We start from the raw sequence: 22475 nt of genomic DNA on the forward strand, positions 1-22475 counted from the left end.
GGAGGCTAATTGTTATATACAGAATGGATAAACAATATCCTACTATATAGCACAGAGAACTATATTCAATATTCTGCAATAAGCCATAACACAAAAGAATATGTAACTGATTCACTTTGCTGTACACCAGAAACTAACACAATATTTTGAATCAACTATACATCAACTTGGAAGGAAAGTTATGACCAATCTAGATAGCACATTCAAAAGCAGAGACATTACTTTGCCAACAAAGGTTCATCTAGTCAAGGCTATGGTTTTTCCTGTGGTCATGTATGAATGTGAGAGTTGGACTGTGAAGAAGGCTGAGCTTGGAAGAATTGATGCTTTTGAACTGTGGCATTGGAGAAGACTCTTGAGAGTCCGCTGGACTGCAAGGAGATCCAACCAGTCCATTCTGAAGGAGATCAGCCCTGGGATTTCTTTGGAAGGAATGATGCTAAAGCTGAAACTCCAGTACTTTGGCCACCTCATGTGAAGAGTTGACTCATTGGAAAAGACTCTGATGCTGGGAGGGATTGGGGGCAGGAGGAGAAGGGGACGACAGAGGATGAGATGGCTGGATGGCATCACTGACTCGATGGACATGAGTCTGAGTGAACTCTGGGAGTTGGTGATGGACAAGGAGGCCTGGCGTGCTGCAATTCATGAGGTCTCAAAGAGTCGGACACGACTGAGCAACTGATCTGATCTTATACATCAACTAAAAAAAATCTTTATATAGATGGCATACTTTAGGGTCAGAGGTGAAGCAGAGGTTATCAGTAAAGACAGGAAAAGAGAACAGACATGATAGCTACCACAGTACTCCTGCTTGGAGAAGCCCATCACTCAAGGCCATCACTGTGGAGTGGGATCTGCTGCCCTTTTATCAATTCCCACCTTGGTTCCCCAGGCCTCCCCTTAGCTCATCACATGCTAAGGGGAGTGGCCTCCCCTCAGCTTACTACACACTGAGTGTCTCAGAGGGAAGGTTTCAAACACCAGTGATGCCAGGCAGCACTGTTTTCCTTTCATTTGAGTCTAGATGTGGGCTTTCACCTTGACCCTTTGACCTCCTATGCCAAGAAGTTAACACGGTTCCTGCCCCAGCTAATGGTTTCCAGCACTGCTGAATGAGAGTCTATCTAATCAATTATGTGAACTTCAGACTTTGGCATAAAGGTCATTATTGTGTTATGCACCTGGAATCACATTGTAATGAGGCAAATCACATTCTCTTACAGTCAATGAGGGGGAAAAAAAGCACACAAAATGGAAATCACTCCTAGAATGACCTTGCTCGATTTCTACATCTGGCTAGCAGAGCCTGTTTCTATACATCAAGAAACTGACGTGGCAGCTTTGTCATACAACCAGGCAGCCCAATCCCATGTTAGCAAACATACTATTATGGAACATATGGCATAAGCCCATTAATTTTGTGCACAGTTGATGAATTCTCAGCGTAGAACTCATGATGTTTACTGATTTTCTGCCACCTTGCCCCAGGCTGCTTCCAAACATGTCAGAAAAATAAAATGTCATCCATATTTGCATTCAGAAATTATTCAATATTTACACATGCTAATAAAAACAAAAGCTTGCTTTTTAAGGAAGGGGCAAGCTTTGTAATCAATTTTCTGAGAGGTTCCAGTGTTTGACATGTTCTGCATACATTGCATTCACTGGAATAGCAGCTTGAAAAACTCACGTATGTTGTCTCTGCAGCATCTCCCCGCTTCTTGTGCTGATAGCAGCTGAGAACAGACAACCAGCCAGGACAGCTGAAGGTACCTGTGGACCACGCACTTCCTCTACCTAAACAACTTGTCTTTGATTGTTTATAAGTGACTGGACAAATATTTAATGAACCAGTGAATGAATTAACTAGATGAATTGCTGTGACCTGAGAGTGCCCTAAAAATTCTCTGCTCCTTTCATTAATAAGCAGCTCCCTCTCCAATTCTTCAGCTTTGCTCTCTTCCCTGGAATATAGTATTTGGGTTTATTAAATAGGGTATGAAATTCTGAAAATCACTGGCAATGTTATTTTCAAGAAACAAATCATTTAACTTCTTGGAGCCTTGATTTATTTATGCATAAAATGGGTGAATTACAGTATTTGTCTTGTAAGGATTAAGTTGCAAGTGACAGAAACCTAATTCAAATCACTTTTAGTCACTTTTATGGCAGAAAGTGAAGAAGAACAAAAGAGTCTCTTGCTAAAAGTGAAAGAAGAGAGTGAAAAAGTTGGCTTAAAGCTCAACATTCAAAAAACTAAGATCATGGCATCCAGTCCCATCATTTCATGGCAAATAGATGGGGAAACAGTGGAAACAGTGGCTGATTTTATTTTTCTGGGCTCCAAAATCACTGCAGATGGTGATTGCAGCCATGATATTAAAAGATGTTTGCTCACTCCCTGGAAGGAAAGTTACAACCAACCTAGACAGCATATTAAAAAGCAGAGACATTACTTTGCCAACTAAGGCCCATCTAGTCAAGGCTATGGTTTTTCCAGTAGTCATGTATGGATATGAGTATTGGAATATAAAGAAAGCTGAGCACCGAAGAATTGATGCTTTTGAACTGTGGTGTTGGAGAAGACTCTGGAGAGTCCCTTGGACTGCAAGGAGATCCAACCAGTCCATCCTAAAGGAGATCACTACTGGGTGTTCATTGGGAGGACTGATGTTGAAGGTGAAACTCCAATACTTTGGCCACCTGATGAGAAGAGCTGACTCATTTGAAAAGACCCTAATGCTGGGAAAGACTGAGGGCGGGAGGAGAAGGGGACGACCGAGGATGAGACGGTTGGATGGCATCACCAACTCAATGGACATGAGCTTGAGAAAGCTCTGGGAGTTGGTAGTGGACAGGGAGGCCTGGTGTGCTGTGGTTCATAGGGTCACAAAGAGTCGGACTCGACTGAGTGACTGAACTGAACTGAAGAGAAACAAAGTAAGTCTGCTGGCTCACAATGCTGGGAGGGATGTTGGGCTATCTGACCCAGTCAGGGAACAGGAACTTGGTCCTCAAATGCTATGATTAGAACTCAAAACCATCAAACTCACTCTCTCCATCATCTCTTGACTCAGCTCTGCTTGACTTCATTCTTTCCCATTTTAGCCATGCCTCCTCAACTTGAAATGAACTTGGTCACTCTTAATCCTAACTTCACATTCTTTCAGCATCATGAATCCAGAGGCATAACTGCTTATTTTTCACTTTCAAACGGAACCCTTCTCTGGTATGTCAGAGGAGGCCTGAAATAGGCCCTGCTGGTTCCCATATTAACCTTAGGACAAGAGGCCTGATTAACTGGCATGGTGTTGTGCCTGCTCCTACACCTAGGGTGAAAGAATGTAGCTAGAGTGAATTACCAGAAGAAGGGGGATCAAAACCTTGCTGAGTAAATAAAGGAATAGAGTTGACCTTATCCTAAACCCATCTCACCAGGTTGTTATGAGCACCCACAAAAGTGCTAAACAATCATGGGTTAATATTATGTGGATATAGGCTTTATAAATTGCCAAATGTCATATGTGAGTCTTAGCAAATTAACTACCAATTTGATTTATTACTGCTCTCTCTGAGTGTGGAACTGGCTTAAGTGAGTATTAACAAAACATAATAGTTGACATTTAAGGAGCAGTTACTGAAAACCAGGAACTGCTTTTCTGAGCACCTTATATATATCAACTATGAAGTAGATTATGTCATTGCCCTCAGTTTTTACACAAATAAACTACTACAAAGAGAGGTAAAGCAAGTTGCCCAAAGTTAGTTAACCAGCAGTGGAGTGAATGTTTGGCCACAGGAAATCTGGGGCTAGAATTCACACTCCTAACCACCAGGCCTCAATATTTCTTGCATTAGAAGTACGGGATATAAGTTGAAAAGCAACTAATATTTTGTGTTGTGCTTTTTCCTGATGTGCTGAAAACTCTATGAGATCAGTAATTATATCTATCCTACTCACAGTTGCATAAATATGTCACTTAAGGTCTACATGACTGGTATGAGATGAGTAGAGATAATTAGGATTGGGCTAGACTTTTGAGTGTCTGAATATCATTCAAATAATCACGCTTTTGAAAATGAATATGTACATCCATTTTTCTGAAGTTAAGAAAAGATGCATAATATTCAGGTGCCTAATAAGTTGGCTGCTAGTTAATCATGCGTGACACTCATATAGCACTTTACCTTTTAAAATCATTCTAGAATACGTTTAGTTCATTAATCCTTACAATATCCATGTGAGACAGGGAAGGCTCCTGACCTGCCTCTAATCTTCCTACTAGCTGGTATCTAAATACTCGGTGGATAAATGAAGGAAGAAAAAAATTCAGATCAACCAAGAAAGAAACACATACAACCAAGAATGACAGAGACATGTGGGCAATGAATGCAAAAAGAATATCCTCTGACTTAGAGGTTTGCCTTTGATACGTAAACTTTGATTTCCTGGTGGCTCAGACAGTAAAGCATCTGCCCACAATGCGGGAGACCCAGGTTCGATCCCTGGGTTGGGAAGACCCCCTGGAGAAGGAAATGGCAACCCATTCAAGTACTCTTGCCTAGAAAATTCCATGGATGGAGGAGCCTGGTAGGTTACAGTCCATGGGGTCGCAAAGAGTCACAGACAGGACTGAGCGACTTCACTTTCACTTTCATCCATATAATAATTATTATTCACCTCTGATTGGTTAAAATGTAAGAAAATAGTAATCAAGCCACTTCAAATGTCTGTACATCAATCACTTAATCTTATTGTTGAATCATTTCCATTGATTAAACTTGCTTCTTTCTGTGCATTTTCATAATATTTTTATGTGTACATTCTATATCCTGTTTCTCACCCCAATTCAATTTTTCTCAAAAAGGATCTGCCTGATGTTAACATCTGGTATGGTTTTTGCTATGTTCAGTAGAGATTCTTTCATTTCTTTTGTCACCTGGTTAAGGGTTACTTTTAGACAGCGTGAAATGCCAAGGTAATCCTGCCAGTCCCCTGAACAAAGATGTCCCTGGCCATTGCTTTTTCGCTTGTATACTGTGACTACGGTACTTCTCCTCAGTTATGGAGGCTGATCACCACTGACAACCCAAAAAAGTGGAGAGAGAAAGGTACTGGACAAGGTAATAGGGCTAAGAGGATTTGGAGCCATAAGCAATACTTTTAAAATTATTGAGAAGGCAATCCCCTTAATAGAATGACATAAAAATCAGACTGAATGCAGGTGAGCATATAATCTTGGTTAGTAAACAATCATTTTCCAGCATGACCTCATCCTGACCTGGCTTCAAATTGATTAAGCTAATTACTTAACTGTATGATCCCAGGCAGGTTGCTCAATCTCTTGGAGTATCAGTTTCCACAGGGTAATATCCACATGGTAAAATTACTATGGGATTACATAAGATAGTTCACTCATAGGCTCAGCCCAGTGACAGGAATTTACTGAATGCTCAGAAATAAAGATTATTAACTGTCTCCAGAGTTCTTAGATGTTTTCACATTCAATTCTGAGGTATGATATTGAGACTTCTTTAAAATGATAAATCCAGGAATTCTAGATAATGACTGCCTGTGTAAAGTGAATATGCTGTGGTTTGTGTTAACACATAGTCATTTTTATCTACCCAGACTAGAAACAAAAATGCTCTAAATCACCCCAAAGGTCAGATCCTTGCCAGCAGTTAGCAAACTAATATGCGATGTTGACCTTGGGCAAAGTCAGGGAATAGATGATGTGTCTGTGATGAGCCTGTGTTTTTCTGCTTGTTCCCTCTTCTGGAGATGTTATCCTCACCCTATTTTATCTGGAGCAATTGAAGCCCTCCCAGATGCCTTGGAAGTTCCAATAACTAAATGACCACTTTACCTACTCATGAGTGCTATGCCAGCAGGGCAGCTTAGGACTCTCAAGGTTACTGATGGTAGCTTTTGTTCATTTCCTATTACCACATTATTAACCTGGAAGGTTTTTCAACTCCTTTCCCTCCCTTCAAACAGTTACAAAGATAATGCATGATAAAGGCACTTGATGGTGCCTCTGATTACCCATTAGCATGGGACAAGGCAAAGGAGATGGTATCAAGTTCATGGGTTAATTTGCACTGGTACAGGGAAATCTGGGCAGATCTTTTAAGAATCAATCTACTGGGGGAACATAGACAAGGAAGCATTCAAACCACGTTGCTCAAGCGGAATGAACACTTATTTCACAGACACAATTACAACCACCAGGGGAGAAAATTTTTCTGAAACTATTTAATCTCTGAAATGGGCAATAAGCTTGTCAGCCTCTTGGGCATTTCAACCTTGGTGCAAATGGTTCATAGCAAATCTTTCTATGACCAAAACCATTGGATTCATCAAGTGTCTCCATTCTCTCATAATAAAAGTCTTTTAAGGCTCTGAGGGTGAGGTAGGCTCTGTGTGGGCAATATATGCTCCTCTCTGTTACCAGTGCAAAACCTGGAGATACGAGGGAGAAAAGAGCCTTGAAAAATGAGGATATTCATCCTGCAAGTGTTTGAGATGCTATTTCTAAGGTAATTTCCCCCTACAAATCAAAAAGTCCGATTCAATTTAAGTCCAATTGAAGCTTGTTTTCCGGAATATCTAGTTAATCCTCAAAAACATGAAGTGTGAACCTCACTTTCTACCCATCCTCCTCTGTGCCCTGTGAATTCCTTATGGCTAAGAAAAGTATTAAGACTAGAATTAGCAGAGAATTTGCTAGAACTAGCTGTTTTTTTTCTCCCTATCATGTCTATTAATGACTGCAACATTATAAACAATAAAGTTTAATTAGGAACTAAAGTGTCTACAGCAATTAAATATGAAGGAAGTATTAAAAAACACAGCAGGAAAGATCATATTTTTAAATCATTTAAATTGTAAATGATGCTATTGATAGAACTTTTACAAGAAATTTTGTGTTGGGAAAAAAAAGAAAAATCTAAAGTGAAGTGTTGACTCCATGACATTTACAGACAAATAAATATTTAGGATGGATCAATTTACAACCATGAGCAAATGCTTCCAGACATACAGAGAACTAATAGGAGCTGTCCTTAATTTCTACTTCACTGAGTCAATGAAGGAAAAAAAAAATCAACTTAAAAGATTCCAGAGTAATGACATGACTCATTAGTGTTATGGCCACTTCAAATTAAAGGATTCATCTTCAGTTACTGAAAGAAGAAAATTATTAGTGAACTTCATGCATGAACACTTGGAAAGGGCTACAGCTCACTCTCTGGGCATGAAACTGTCTGAAGCTGTAATCACAGGATTTGTAATCACAGGTTTCTGGGACCAGATTCTAAAAACAAATTTTCCTCATTTTGGTTCTATAGCTCACTGCTTGACAAACAGTGCTGGAAATGGAAGTTGTGTGAGCAGTGAGCCACCGAGAAGAGCTAGAGGGTTGCAAACTACACGGATAGGGTGCATGCCAGAGAGAAAGGAAAGTTCTAGCTGCCTGGAAAGATATGCAAAAGAAGGGGGCAGCTGAGCCTTCATTCCTCTAAGTTTATGCTATTCCAAATACAGCCGCAGCAACTTGAGGACAAAATGGAAAGATGATGAAAGGTCAGGCATCCTTCTGAATGCTTTACCATACTGCACAGCTTCTGCATTTGTCATTAGTTTTGGCATTTGTTTTGAGATTGAATCTGGACAGTCTGCTTCCATTTTTTAATTCACATATTTGGCCCACTCCAGAGAGATGTCCATTTGAAGCTTCTAGTAATGAAAGCTTGCTGTTTGAAGGAACTCTGTTGAATGAGTTGTCTTATTCCTTGCAAACAAGTTATATAAACAGTAGTCTCATGGAAAATGAAATACTCAGGTGTAAAGTCAAAGGAGAAGTCCAGAATGTGATGACTACAAGGGACTGGGAAGTTTGTAGCTAGCGGTGCTGCCTCCTGTACCATTTATGAAAAAGGTGTTAGATTAATGTACTCTCTACATTAATATTTGAATATTAATATTCAATCTTAATATTCAATCAAGTTTGAATATTGCCAAAACAACTGGGCGTTGTTCACTGGCTCACCGGATGACCTATACCCATATCTATTTCTAAGTTAGAGATTAAAGGAACAGAGGCTTATCTTTAAGGAATTCCTTTCTAATGGCCAGGAATCATGGCAATTTTATCTACTTGCACAATTGTATTTCTTCCTTCTCTGTGTTTGAATTGCAAAAGAACAGAGCATGGCGTTCCCAGTTGAAGTCTTCAGGTTGACAGCTTGATACTCTGATCTATTTTCATTTACTTTAAATTTAAATTCAAGGCCAGTGTTCATAGGTGTCTTCACAACAAGATACAGGCCTCTGGGAAATACTCCCTGGCTCCTGTTTATCTAAAGTTTGGCCTCCTCATTATGATCAATTAATATTTCAGAAAGTTAATCTTTTTCTGAGATTGCAATAGATGTCACTTTCTGGAAAGCCATTTACATTGCTATTCATTTTCTTTTCAGTGCCTGTTTATGACTAAAAAAAAATGCACTGATGATTTCATAATGAGAGCATATTATGTAGAAATGGAAATATAATCTTTGAAAAGTATGACTTTTTATGTGTTAGGGAACATTTTTTTTCAATTTTCTTTTTCATGAGATTTTTTTATTTTCTAAAGGGAAATACGTGTTAAAAGAGAAATTAAATATATATCAAGATTTCTTTTTTCTATATTTTTTGAACTACTATAAATTCTATAGGGACAAGATGATTGAAGTCCTTCATTTTTAAAGAATTCTCTTTGAGAAATCTTAGAAGCTAGAGACAAATTGTTTTTAATTATTGTTTAAGTTTTGTTTAAGGGCATTGACTATATCACGTTATTTAAGGAAACAAAATATTTGCGTCTATTTCTGTAATATTCATACAATATGTTGGATTTTTAAAAGCAATACTATTCAAAATGTGAAAGGTATCAATAAAGTCACTGACCATGAGTATCTCAGGGCTATTTATTCATTTACTTCATGATTTAGTTAACAAGTAAATGATGAGCACCTACTAAGCGTGATTACATATGCCAAATGTCATAGCAAGCACGGGGACTTCCCTGGGGGCTCAGCTGGTGAAGAATCCGCCTGCAATGCAGGAGATCTGGGTTCGATCCCAGGTCGGGAAGATCCCCTGGAGAAGGGAATGGCTACCCACTCCAGTGTTCATGCCTGGAGAATCTCATGGATAGAGGATCCTGGGTGGCTAAAGTCCACTGGGTCACAAAGAGTTGGACACGACTGAGTGACGAACACTTTCACTTTCAAAGCAAGTACGAACATGAATGAAGTATAGTTCTTACCTTTAAGAAATGCATAATATAGTCATAGGGACAGACATAATGAAGGGCAGAAGGTTCAAAATGTTATGGGATTTCTAGCACAAATGACTTACTGCAGGTACTGCCTTTCTTCTCAAATTACTTCTGATGTGACCTTATAGCAAACCATTATAAAAGCATGGCATGGGACTTCCCTGGTGGTCCAGTGGTTAAGACACCACGCTTCCACTGCAGAGGGCATGGGTTTGATCTCTGGTTGGGGAGTTAAGATCCTGCATGCTGCGTGGCACAGACAGAAAATAGAAAAAGGAAAAAAGAGCATGGTAAGACTGGAAAACCGGCCATCCTAACAGCAGAGCAGTACACTGACAGGAATTTGGGAAGAAATAAATAAGAATAGACTGACAGATCCTTCTGTCCCATGTATTAATTGATTAATGCAGTTTTTGGTAGACTAATTCACTCACTGAGAATTATTTTCAAAAAGCAGAAAAACACAAAAATCCTCTCTTTAAATATTTATATATGTAGCTTCAGAAATAATAAGGACTAGAGAGGCTAAAATTGTGGAAAGAGGAGACTCTTGGAAGGATGTAATAATCATCCTCAGTGACATTTTCCCTGGAAGCATGCTGATTCTTGCAAGGGGAGGCTGGGAACCAGGGGTCTCACTGGGCAGAGGACCACTGCTAAAGACAAAGAAAGCAGCACATACTTGGCATTTAGTTGAAATGGACTCACAATTGGATACCTGGGGAGCTTCAAGTGAGAAGTGATTCCTCCCTCAAGATATATACTCTTGAAAGTATACAAGATAGAAGACTAAAGAGATAAACTACAAACTCTGAGACATAAGTGGAAAAAAAGGTCAGCTCCTATGCTGAGAAGACAGACTTGCTACGGCTAATGGGCCTAGTAAACAGGGCAGGCTCTTAATTGAAAGTATAGAGGTCTCTGGATGAGAGGCAGGAGAAAACAGCAATAGACTGAGTTTTATTTCAGTTTAATAAAAACTTCAATAAAGCCCTCAAACTGGTTGATTCCTAATGATTTAAAATAGTCCCTCACTTGGCACTTCCCTGGTGACACAAATGGTAAAGAATTTGCCTGCAGTGCAGGAGAGATGGGTTTGATCCCTGGTTGGGGAAGATCCCCTAGAGAAGAAGATCCCCTACTGGAACCCACTCCAGTACTCTTGCCTGGAGAATCCCATGGACAGAGGAGCCTGGTGGGCTACAGTTTTTGGGGTCATGAAGAGTCAGACATGACTGAGCAGCTAACAATTTCACTCTACCTCAGAGGGGAAAAAAAATAATCCTTTTCTGATGCAAGATCACAATATCTGGGACCTCTTCAATATTTACACTCAGTATCTATACTTCAGTGGCAACTGTCATGCAGAAGAAGCTCTTACCCTTCATCACACAGTTGAACACACATTTGGCTAAGAATTTAGAGAACTGAAAGAGGAGTAGTGGCTGAACACCTGACTGCCACCTAACCCCAATGAGGTGAACAGATCAGTGATGACATGTGTGAGATGCAGTGGCATTTGATGTCACTGCATGACCTTCTCAGTGTAAATCTATATGGCTACTGCTTCAATTCAACCTCAAATCCCATACACAATGTCTATTGTGGTCCATATGAACTAAAAACATGTAACCAAGAGAATTCTTGGAAATGTTGTTCAACCGAGCATAAGTGACACAATAAAAAACCACCAAAGAATCTATACAAAGAATTAGATGGAGATTGCAGAAGTAAAATAGTGTCTTATATTACAACAAGAACTAAATTAATGCATAGAACACCAAACTGGACAGAGTTAAGGGGAAAAAAAATAGTGAACTTGGAGACAGTCAAGGGAAAAGATCCAAATAGAAGTACAGAGAGAGAAATCAAAGAATCCATGTGGAGAAGAACAGAGTAAAAGAGAAATAGTATGACATGTATGTAAGTGGTAAATCACAAGGAGAAGGGATAACCGAAAAGGAACAACATTTAAAGAGACGAGAGAACAAAATTTTTCCAATTGAAGAAAAACATTAATTTACAAATTCAAAATGCTCAGCAAACTACAAGCAGGATAAATAATTTTAAAAATCATTAAGTTACATCATTAAGAAACTGAGTTTAAAAAGAGAAATAGAAATAATAAATCTTAAATGCACTCAGGGGAAGAAAAAGACAGTATCTTCAAAGGAATACCAGTAAGAAAACAGCTGACTTCTTAATGGATATGAAGTAGGCCAGAAGACAATGGAATAATACCTTAGAAGTGTTCAAAATAATTGTTAATATGGCATTCTATACCCAGTGAAAATGTACCTCAAAAATTAAAAAAAAATTACTAGAAAAAGTAATAAGATAATTTATTGTCAGTAGGATTGTATTAAAGGGAATATTAAACAAAGTTTTTGGGCCAACGGGGTATGATCATAGAGGAAAATATAGAAATGGAGGAAGAATTTAGGAGCAACATAGAGATATGTGGGTAGATATAGCTGAATATAAATGGCATATAATTCATGCTGAAGTTTGAAAGAAAACAGCAAAATTCTGTAAAGCAATTATCCTTCAATAAAAAGTAAATTAATTAAAAAATGTTATGTTTACGGAATTTAAACTATATGTAGAATTAAAATGTGTAACAACAGTAATACAAAAGAGATAAATTCTATTATTATAAAAGAGGTAAAAATAATCATTTGTATTAGGCTGTAGTAAGTCATAGATGAATATTTTGATCTCTTAACCACTGAAAGAATTATTTTAAATATAAAGCTGAGAATATATTCAATAGAAAAAAATTGAATGACAAAAATAACTTGATTAATCCCAAAGAAGACAAAAAAGTAAAAGGCATTTAAAAAAGCATTCAGATGGGCCAAATGTTAAATAATAAGAAAGTGATTGTAAACCCAAATACATAAGCACATTAACTATAAATGGACAAAACAGTTTAAGTAAAATATTAATATTTTCAAAGGCTGGGTCTTAAAAAGTTACATGTGCTTACAACAATAAGGAGGTACTATGTACCAGGTAAATACTAACCAGAGACAGCTGGTATAGCTATACCAATATCAGCCCCAACATTTATAAGGCCAAAAGGATTACTAGGACTAAACAAGGTCATATAATAAAGTGTCAGCCCACCAGGAAGATAAAATAATTTTAAATCTAAATGTATCTGATATAAAAAAACTTAGAATTTATAAGCCATACAGATAAAAGTGAGGGCCTCCAAAATAAGTGAAAATTTCCAGAAGAACCTCAACTAACCAAAAGATTAGAAGTAGTGATGAAGGCTAGAAGTAATAAGCTGGGTGATTGGTCAGGTATTTTTGTTCTGTGCGTGTGTGTGTATGTACTCTACTATGGCAACCCCTGGCTCTTAGAGCAGCCATCTACAATTGCCCCTAGAATTAAGCTCTAAGTATAGCTATATAAAGGGCTTCTCAGGTGGCTCAGTGGGTAAAGAGTCTGCCTGTTATGGTGAGAGACATGAGTTTGATCTTTGGGTCAGGAAGATCCCCTGCCAAGATAAGAGGCTACAATAAGATAGAGTGCCAAGATAAGAGGCTGTGAACTATCTCTAAAGAGGGACCTGTCTAGTTATATGTCTCTCTTCCCTTGCTTAGTCCAGGGAACCAAGGCTCCTATTATCAGAGCCTATATTTGCTGCTAGGTCAATAGAGAGATTCTCGTTTGTGCTGACTAAATAAATGTCATTATCAATACTTTTCAATCAAGATCCTCAGATACAAACATGAGCAAACATGCACAAATTGCTAAACATTTGATGGAAACAACAGCATGAAGAGTCACTGACTCAACAAACAGAAAGTAACCACCAAGAAAACAGAAGTTAACAAAGGAAACAAGGAAAAAACTATGTATATTAGAGATACACACTTTTTAAATCTCATAAATATTTCAAAAATATGATATCTGTGATAAAAGCAACTGGCTGCTCTGAAAAATAAATTAGCAGAGTTCTTGGAAATTAAAAACAGAATTATGGTAAACTTAACAGCAGAGTAGTTGAAAACTGAATAATGAACTAGATCAAAATGAGAGATTCTCCTATAAAACAGTACAAATAACAGAGTTGAGTATGAAAGAAAAAACGACTCGAGAATGGAAGGCCATACTGAGTATTAATCAAGATTAACGAAACAACTAGCTGTATCTGCATGATTGTAAAGCTGCATTAGTACAATAGTCACTAGCTATACACGACTATCTAAATTTACATTTAATTCAGTTAAAATGTAATAAAATTAAAAATTCATTTTATTTACCTACTACCCACATTTCAAAGGTTCAATATCATAAGTGATATAGGCAGCTACTATTTTGGACAGTATAGTGAATAAAGATTACTTACAGAGAAACAAGGAACTGACTGATGTCAGTCTCTTCAGAAAATTTGGATGCACAAAGCTTGTAAAACCAACCACGTCTTCAAAGTTTTAAGGAAATATGAGTTTCAACCTAGAATTTTACATTTAAATTATTTTGCAAATGTGAAAATGAAATTGACATTTTAAGACACATTCTCAGGATGTATTATCCCATAGGTTCTTTCTGAAGGGAGCACTTGAGGGTATGTTCCAGAAAACAGTAATAAAGCTGTGACACTTAAGGCAGTTTCCATGGATAATTACTAAGAAAGCTCTTTAAAAAAATGAATAAACTGAATATATAATTGCTGATCACTTCAATAAAATATAGAAAGGGGCAGGAAGGTGGAGAGAAATTGAAAAAATACTAAGAATCTAGTTCAAGAGGTTAATTTGAAAAGTACTTAATGTAAACACAGAATTTGAAATTGTAGGTTTTCATAGTGTATTTAAACATATAATATATGAAAAAAATTGAATGTATAATTACTAAAGAAGGAATGAAGAAAAACTCAATAAAATCAACTAAATATAGAAAAGGAGAAATGAGAACATCAACACAGAACACATATTTCAGTTATTATAATAAATGTGAATTAATTAAAATACTTTATTTAAAATAGATGCCGTATAGGACATGTAAATAGTCTCAGCTATATGATCTTTACAGTAGTCAAACCTATATTACAATGGCACAGAAAAGTTGAACATAAAATTTCACCAGTAAAGCAAGACTAACCCTAGCAATAATAAATGTGCTTGAGTTTAAATGAAAAGAATTAAAATGATTATGTACTTAAAATATAAAATAAACAACATAAGATAAACTTATTAGAATTATATAAAGTGAAATAAATTTACAAATATATTCAGACACTGCAATTATATATCTCTGAAAAATCAGCAAACTGAAGTAGTCATAAGTAAATAAGAATTCAGATTTTTTGATATTAAAAATTATCATGTATTTAAAAATATATACAGATAGAACTTCATATCAACTAATGACTCAGTTTTAATACCCATAGAATATTTGTAAAAACTGGCTACATAAAGCTACAAAAAAGTCATGCATTTTGGAAAGGAGAAACTACAGTCTCCATTTTCTTACTAGATAGAGTGAAAAACAAGCCATCCCTTCCTACAAAACAAAGAAAACTGATAACAAGATAACTCTTCAATTATAAATGCAAAAAATCTTTTACTTTTAATAAATCATGATTTTAAGAAGAAATCAAAGTTAAAATCAAAATCTGCTTAGAAGTGAATAGCAGTGATTACATATCAAAATGGCTAACCTAAAGCTAAAATAAAATTTTAGTGTGGCCTTTTAATGCACCCATTAAAAACAAAAAGAATATAGGAAATAATTAAATTATCAACTTAATCATGTTAAAAACAACAAAGCAAATAAAAGAATGTTAAAGGAAGGCATTAATAAAAGTAGAAACTAAACACCATAGCAATAATTGAAGGTAAACTTTAAAAAGATAAGACTGATTAATCACATTTAAACCTGATTCTTTCCAAGAGTAAAGAAGATCTACAAAAAATTGACAAGTCTAATAAAAAACCATATGAGATAAGTTAGGTAAAAATAAGAAGTAGTTAACTTTTTTATATGCCAAAAATAAAACATTAAGAGCATACTTAAAAATTATATTCACTAGAACAATTAAACTAAAGCACAAGGACATAAATTTACACAAAATAGGAAAGATCTATATGAAGAAAATGATGAAATTTTAATATAAGACATAAAAGGAGACCTGAATAAATGAAGCAATATATCATATTTTGGGGTGAGAAAAGTTCATATTTTAATTGTTGATCTTCTCAATATAAAGCTACAAAGTTAATAAAATTTCAATCACAATCCCATGGTTATTTATAAATTTAAAAAGATAATTACTTAGTTCATGCAGAACAATAACCTGTTCAAGAATATAAAAGAAAACTTTGAAAATAGACCATAATTAATTTGGATTTATCTCATCCGATTCCAAATTTATAAATAAAATGATAAATAAAGGAAAGACTAAATGGTTTTATTAAAAATATGTTTTTAAACTTCTATATTAAAAAAGTTACAGTAAGCAAAGTTAAAATATAGCTAGTAGGAAATACCTATAACATGTATAATATACAATGGTTTATTATTAATTTTATGCAAAATTCTTTGAAAAATGTATGAAGACAAAATATTAGAAATCTCAACAAAGGACAGCTAAAGGAAAAGAAGTGCATGTGGCTAAGAAATTTAGGCAAAATTCATCAATCTCACTAATATAGGAGAATAAAAATCAAAATAAGGTACTATATATTAGATTTCAAATGTAGAAAAAATTGATAGTATTTTTGACAATGTAGTGAAAAGAGCAAGTTCAGATACTATCCAGGCATATACTCTTTTTGAAGGAATCTGTCAGTGTGTAGCTATCGAAATATAAAATGCATATAGACCCTGACCTTGCAACCTCACTTCTAGGAATCTCTTCTATCAAAAATCTTGCATTTATCCAAAAGCCATATATACTCGGTTATAGCAGAAAAAAAAAAGTAGAGAGTTTTTTCAGTTGCCATTTATAGAAGCCCAACTCAATTAGTTAAAACAAAAATAATCAAAACAAAAAGGAAAAATCATATACCCATTAAAAGCAAACAACAGGAGAAAGAAAATTTATATATATATATGATTATTTATAGTTGTGAATATATATGCATACATCTGTATATATATTTACATATATGTTTATATGTAAATGTATATGTATGTATATCTATATAGAAATATTTTCAAGACATGTTGTGAAAGAACATTTAAAAAAGAACTCAAGTGGCTGGATAATGCTAATATAAATCCATCTAATAATAAAAAGCAGCAGAAAGAACAAATACCACATACGTGCAAGGTGTGTGCGAGTATATGTATACACATAGAAAAAGAGCTAGTCTTTTACTAGAGGTTACTTTAAAGGAGAAATGGAGGCAATCTTTCACATTTTTGAATTCTATTTTACATATTATTAAACTCCTCCCCTACAAAAATCATAATATTCCAATATGAAGTTTTCTCATGTAAGAATCATTTAAGGAAGAAATGATGTTATGGCTGCACAGAAAAAGAAGAAACTAACACCAGAAAATAACTCTGAATCTGGAGCCTAAGATAAAGTCCCTGCCCTTTGGAAGGTTAAGGGAGATAAATATTTCTCAGGTGGCCCTGACAGAAGTAGAGAGGTCTATAAGAGAAGTGAAAACAAATTGTAGGAGAAGTCAGAAGAGAACTATTACTTCAAATATGTTACCTAATAATTCATGTTGTTCCACCACTTAAAGTTGAGAGGAAAATTCAATTCATTTGAAATCATTTATTCATATCCCTAAACTGAGTGGCATATTGATTTTGATAGTCATTTTCATTACAGTCAATAGGCCTTCAATTGAAGCCCTTTCCGTTTGTAAGTGTCCTTGAGTCACCCACGATTGTACTGTTACTCTCTGAATACAATAAGGGATAGTTACAGTAGAGGGGGAGGGTTTTTGCTCTGTTTAGTTGAATACAACAAATGTTTGTATACCAGATATTGTGCAAGGGCTGGAGAGGGGAGGTCTTGGTCTAAAGACACCTCAGATCTACAGGAGGGAACAGAGGTGTAAGCTGGGGCTGTGCCCAAGGTGTTGTAGGGGAAGGGGAGTAAGCAGCACCTCACTCAGGTGGAGGAGGAGGGGACTGGCAAATAATTCTGAGGAGAAGCCAGCATTTCAGGGGAGAACAAGAGCAGGATTTACTGAGGTGTTAGAGAAGACTCTTGAGAGTCCCTTGGACTGCAAGGAGATCAAATCAGTCAATCCCAAAGGAAATCAGTCCTGATGCTGAAGCTAAAACTCCAATACTTTGATCAACTGAAGCAAAGAACTGACTCATTTGAAAAGACCCTAATGCTGGGAAAGATTGAAGGTGGGAGGAGAAGGGGATGACAGAAGATGATAATGGTTGGATGGCATCACTGACTTGATGGACATGAGTTTGAGTAAACTCTGGGAGTTGGTGATAGGGAAGCCTGGTGTGCTACAGTCCATGGGGGTTGCAGAGAGTCGGACATGACTCAGTGACTGAAATGAACTGACCTGGGGGAAGGAGGTGTAAATGTAAAAAGGCAGTCCCAAGGGTGTGAAACACACAACTGTCTATGGGGAAATAGAATCCAGTGTATCTGGATTGTAAATAGTAAGAGTGAATGCGGAAAGAGAGGGGTGAAGGTGAGGTCAAAGAGGCAGACCCAAGTCAGACTTCTCCAGGGATTTGAATGGAGAGTTAAAGAATTTATGTCTTATACTGAACAGGATATGAAGGGTTTTAAATCACAGTTAGATTTATCTTATAAGTGGATCTCTATGGCATAGGATAAGAGAGGGAAGCTTGACTAAGTCACTTCAGTCGTGTCAGACTCTTTGTGACCCCATTGACTGTAGCCCACCAGGCTCCTCTGTCCATGGAATTTCCCAGGCAAGAATACTGGAGTGAGTTGCCATTTCCTACTCCAGGGGATCTTTCTGACCCAGAGACTGAACCTGTGTCTCTTCTGTCTCCTGCATTGGCAGGTGTGTTCTTTACCACCAGTGCCACTTGGGAAGCCCATTAGGAAACATGGGCAAAATATCCTGATGTCCCGAACTAAAGTGGTAACAGCAGGTAAGGGAAATAGACATGTGTCTGAGAAACTCTATCTAGAAGGTTAATTTACTAGCCTTGACTTGTGAGGATTAAATGAATTTATACACACAAGGTCTGAGACCAGTGAACGGCATATAGTAAACTATTTGGTATTATTAATGTTATTCTTCAATCTTGTATGTTCTTTGCTCTGTAGTACCTTCTGCTCTGAATTGTTGGGCCATCTTCGTCTAGTGGCCCTCCCATCTGGTTCCATAGCTCACTCTACTGCTCCTATCATGACACATTCATGTGCTGTCTCTGGCTGAGGGCTGCTAGACTGACATCTATATATCTCATTTGTATTGCCTTCCCCAGCACCCAGCATACTGCCTTACTCAAGGTCCTCAAGATATTTTTCATGAAGGATAGGAACCAAAGCCCAGAACATCTTATGATACTATTTTTAGCTCAAAATCATGCCTCCAAATGTAAATAAATTCAGTATGGACACCATACTGAATACTAAAGTTCCTATCCATAGCTCCTAGTACGATGTGGGTTAAATCATCCCATGTATTTGTGCCATGATCTATTATTTTAATGTGGAAAATCTATGTCATTCAAGCCTTTGATTTCATCATTAGCAAATGACACACTTCAGAACAATCCACCATGTTTTAATGGTGCTCTAAAGAGCTGGGCTCAGCCCTCACAAAAAAAAAAAAAACAGAAATAAAAACAAAACCATTTTCTCTACCACCTTAAGGCTGATATTCAAATAATTGAGACAATTCCTTCTTCCCAGTTAGAATGGCCCCTTAAAGATGTCTACATTCTAATCCCTGAAACTGTGAATTCTTATCTTATACAGCAAAAGGGACTTTGCAATTGTAATTAAAGATCTTGAGATGGAGAAATTATCATGACAATCACTGTCACTGTAATTATTAATATAAGACTTTTTACAAGGAAAAATAATGGTAGGGAAGACAGGAACGATAGAAAAGGAGATATGACAATAGAAGCAAAGGTCAAAATGATATGGGTCCATAAGCCAAGGAGTGAGGAAGACCTTGCATTTCTTGCTGGAAAAGTCAAGAAAAAAACATTTTCTCTTCAAGCTTCTAGAAGGACCAGTCACAAAGGACCTTGCCAATCCATTTTCAACTTCTAACTCCTGAACTCTAAGAAAATAAATTTGTGTTGTTTTAAACCAGTAATTCTGTGGTAATTTGTCACAGCTGCCATGGGAAACTAATATATTCCCTTAACTAGAATCTTACTGGTACAAACAATATCCAGTTTATGTCTTCCCTTTGATGTAGTTCCAATATCTCAAGAACTGCTCTTACATTTAAATGTCAGAGTAAGCATGACTCTTCATTCTTTTTATGATTCTGACCAAGATATTGCTGTAGAATCAGTTCAAACAGTCCCAATATTATAAATTTCCATCTATTCTTAATATGTCGGAGAAGGCAATGGCACCCCACTCCAGTACTCTTGCTTGGAAAATCCCAGGGACGGCAGAGCCTGGTGGGCTGCTGTCTATGGGGTCGCAGAGAGTCGGACACGACTGAAGCGACTTAGCAGCAGTAGCATTCTTAATATGTAAGTCAATTTTACCAAAGCCAGCATTCTTGAATTTTTGCTAATATTTTTGGAATCATTCTTTGAATGAAAATTCTATAGCAGCTATAGTCAGCACACACCTTTTCTTTGGCTTACAGCTTCCATTTTATGTTAGCTTATTTGTTTACCTATTTTTTTTCTTAGATTGAACTGAGTAATAAAAGATATTTCCCTAGACAACCAGCTTTTAAATCATTTCATAATATACCAATAATTGAAGACTAACTCTATTGGTCTTTCCAGAATAAATAATCCCATTTCCATTTTTTGATGTGTTTAAAAGTAACAATCTGTTCAAGTCATGGGTTTTTATATTAGAAGTTGTTGGGACCTAGAAAATTCTGTCTTACTTGGTAATGTATTTATTCTAAATGTAATTTGTTCTTACTAAGTTGTCACTGTATGCTCATGAACTCTTTTAGTCTGGCAATTTTGGTATATCTTCATGTGATAATAAAAACCTTTCTTACTGGCTCTTAAATGAGAAATATGCTCAGTGTCTCAGATTCAACATCAATTGTCAACTCTTCATTAATGTAAAAGTGACTCTGTTTTCCAAAATCTTTACAATTTTAGAGCATAAAGTGAGGAGAATGAGAGGAGGCCATGGGGTATGCTCACATAGAAGCCTGGGGTCCAGCTCAGCCCCTGACTGGTGCCTGCTGTGAAACCCTTCTCCCTCCCTTTCTAGGGCCTCCTCTACATGCCTTGCTCAGCAAAACTTGCTTTAGTGGCAGATTTCTGGATATCATGCTTCAGCATACTGGGACTCAAGCAACAAACTTCAAGTGGGTTGCAGCTTTTCTGAGTCTTTCTACAGACAGTCAAGGGGCTGTTTGGTCCACAGACCTCAGAGGTGAAACTCTTCTACGTTACAAATCTTTCTAAGGCATGTTTACCCATCAATCAAAGTGAAAGGAGTCAACAAGGGCATGAAAAGATGCTCAACATTATTAGCCACCAGAAAAATCCAAATCAAAACCATAATGGCATACCACTTCCCAACCATTGGATAGATATATTTTTAAAAATACCAATAGATGATAGCAAGTAATTGGTAAGGATGCTAAGAGACTGGACCTTTATACACTACTGACTCGGAGAAGGCAATGGCACCCCACTCCAGCACTCTTGCCTGGAAAATCCCATGGATGGAGGAGCCTGGTGGGCCGCAGTCCATGGGGTCGCTAAGAGTCTGACATGACTGATCGACTTCACTTTCACTTTTCACTTTCATGCATTGGAGAAGGAAATGGCAACCCACTCCAGTATTCTTGCCTGGAGAATCCCAGGGACGGAGGAGCCTGGTGGGCTGCCGTCTATGGGGTCGCACAGAGTCGGACACGAATGAAGTGCCTTAGCTGCAGCAGCAGCAGCACACTACTGGCTAGAAAGTAAAATGATGCAACTACTTTAACAACAGTCCAGCACTTCCTTGGGGCTTCCCAGGTGGCTCAGTGGTAAAGAATCTGCCTGCCAATGAAGGAGATGTGGGTTCTATCCCTGGGTTGGGAAGATCCCTTGGAGAGGGAAATGGCAGCCCACTTCCCTTCTTGCCTGGAAAATCCCATGGACAGAGCAACCTGGTGGGCTACAGTCCACGGGGTCACAATGAAGTACTGATACATGTGACAGCATGAATGAACTTTGAAAACATTATGCTAAAAGAAACCAGTCACGAAGGACCACACATTGTATGATTCCATTTATACGGAACACTCAAAGCAAATTCATAGAGATCAAAAATGGATTAGTTGTTTCCTAGGGCTAGAAGGGGTTGAGGACCTGAGAGATGACAGCTAAAGGGTATAGGTTTCATTTTGGGGTGATTAAAGTGTGCTAAAATTGATTATGGTGATGCTTGTGAAACTCCCACTGTACTAAAAGCCACTGCATTATACAGTTTAAATGAGTCAATTATATGGCATGTCAATTATATCTTAATAAACCTGTTTTATAAAAAAAGAAGTGGAACAAATGAATATTTCCCACCCAATTATATCCTGAGCTGCATCGGTTGCATAACCCGTGAAATAATGAATGGCAGGGGGGGCATTTGCTTAATCCTGCTGGTTTCTTCCTGAAAATTCCTGCCACAGCCCAACTGCATGGGATTCTTCATTATTTCCAAAGGGATGTTCACCTAAGTATTTATTTCAGTTACCTTCCATGTATGCTCCAAGGCTCCACTCCACTATGTCAACATTTATGTGTATTTACTTCTGCTGATTTCTAATTATTTCTTCGTGGGCTGACCTCCAAAGAGAGGTGATAGCTGATTGCCTTTACAACATGATCTGAGTGTTGTCATCTGATCCAAGCCTCCTCAACCAAATTGTCTCCAGTCTCCCCTTTTCACTAGTTTAGCTAATCTTCATGTCTTGAATGTGAAACCCCCATTATTATCTCTCCTTTGGAATAAGGCAAAGAAGTCCTCCTTGAACTATAAATGTGCCTTGGAAAGGAAAGCAT

The 22475-nt window shown here is 37.1% G+C and overlaps 1 protein-coding gene across 2 annotated transcripts in view; it reads right to left on the bottom strand.

Moving 5' to 3' along the window:
* ST6GALNAC3 (ST6 N-acetylgalactosaminide alpha-2,6-sialyltransferase 3) overlaps window positions 1-22475 on the bottom strand; it is a 625489-nt gene that overhangs the window by 137016 nt on the left and 465998 nt on the right. The window lies entirely within an intron of this gene.

Source organism: Bos indicus x Bos taurus, chromosome 3 (genome assembly GCF_003369695.1).
Source record: "Bos indicus x Bos taurus breed Angus x Brahman F1 hybrid chromosome 3, Bos_hybrid_MaternalHap_v2.0, whole genome shotgun sequence".
NCBI lineage: Eukaryota > Metazoa > Chordata > Mammalia > Artiodactyla > Bovidae > Bos > Bos indicus x Bos taurus.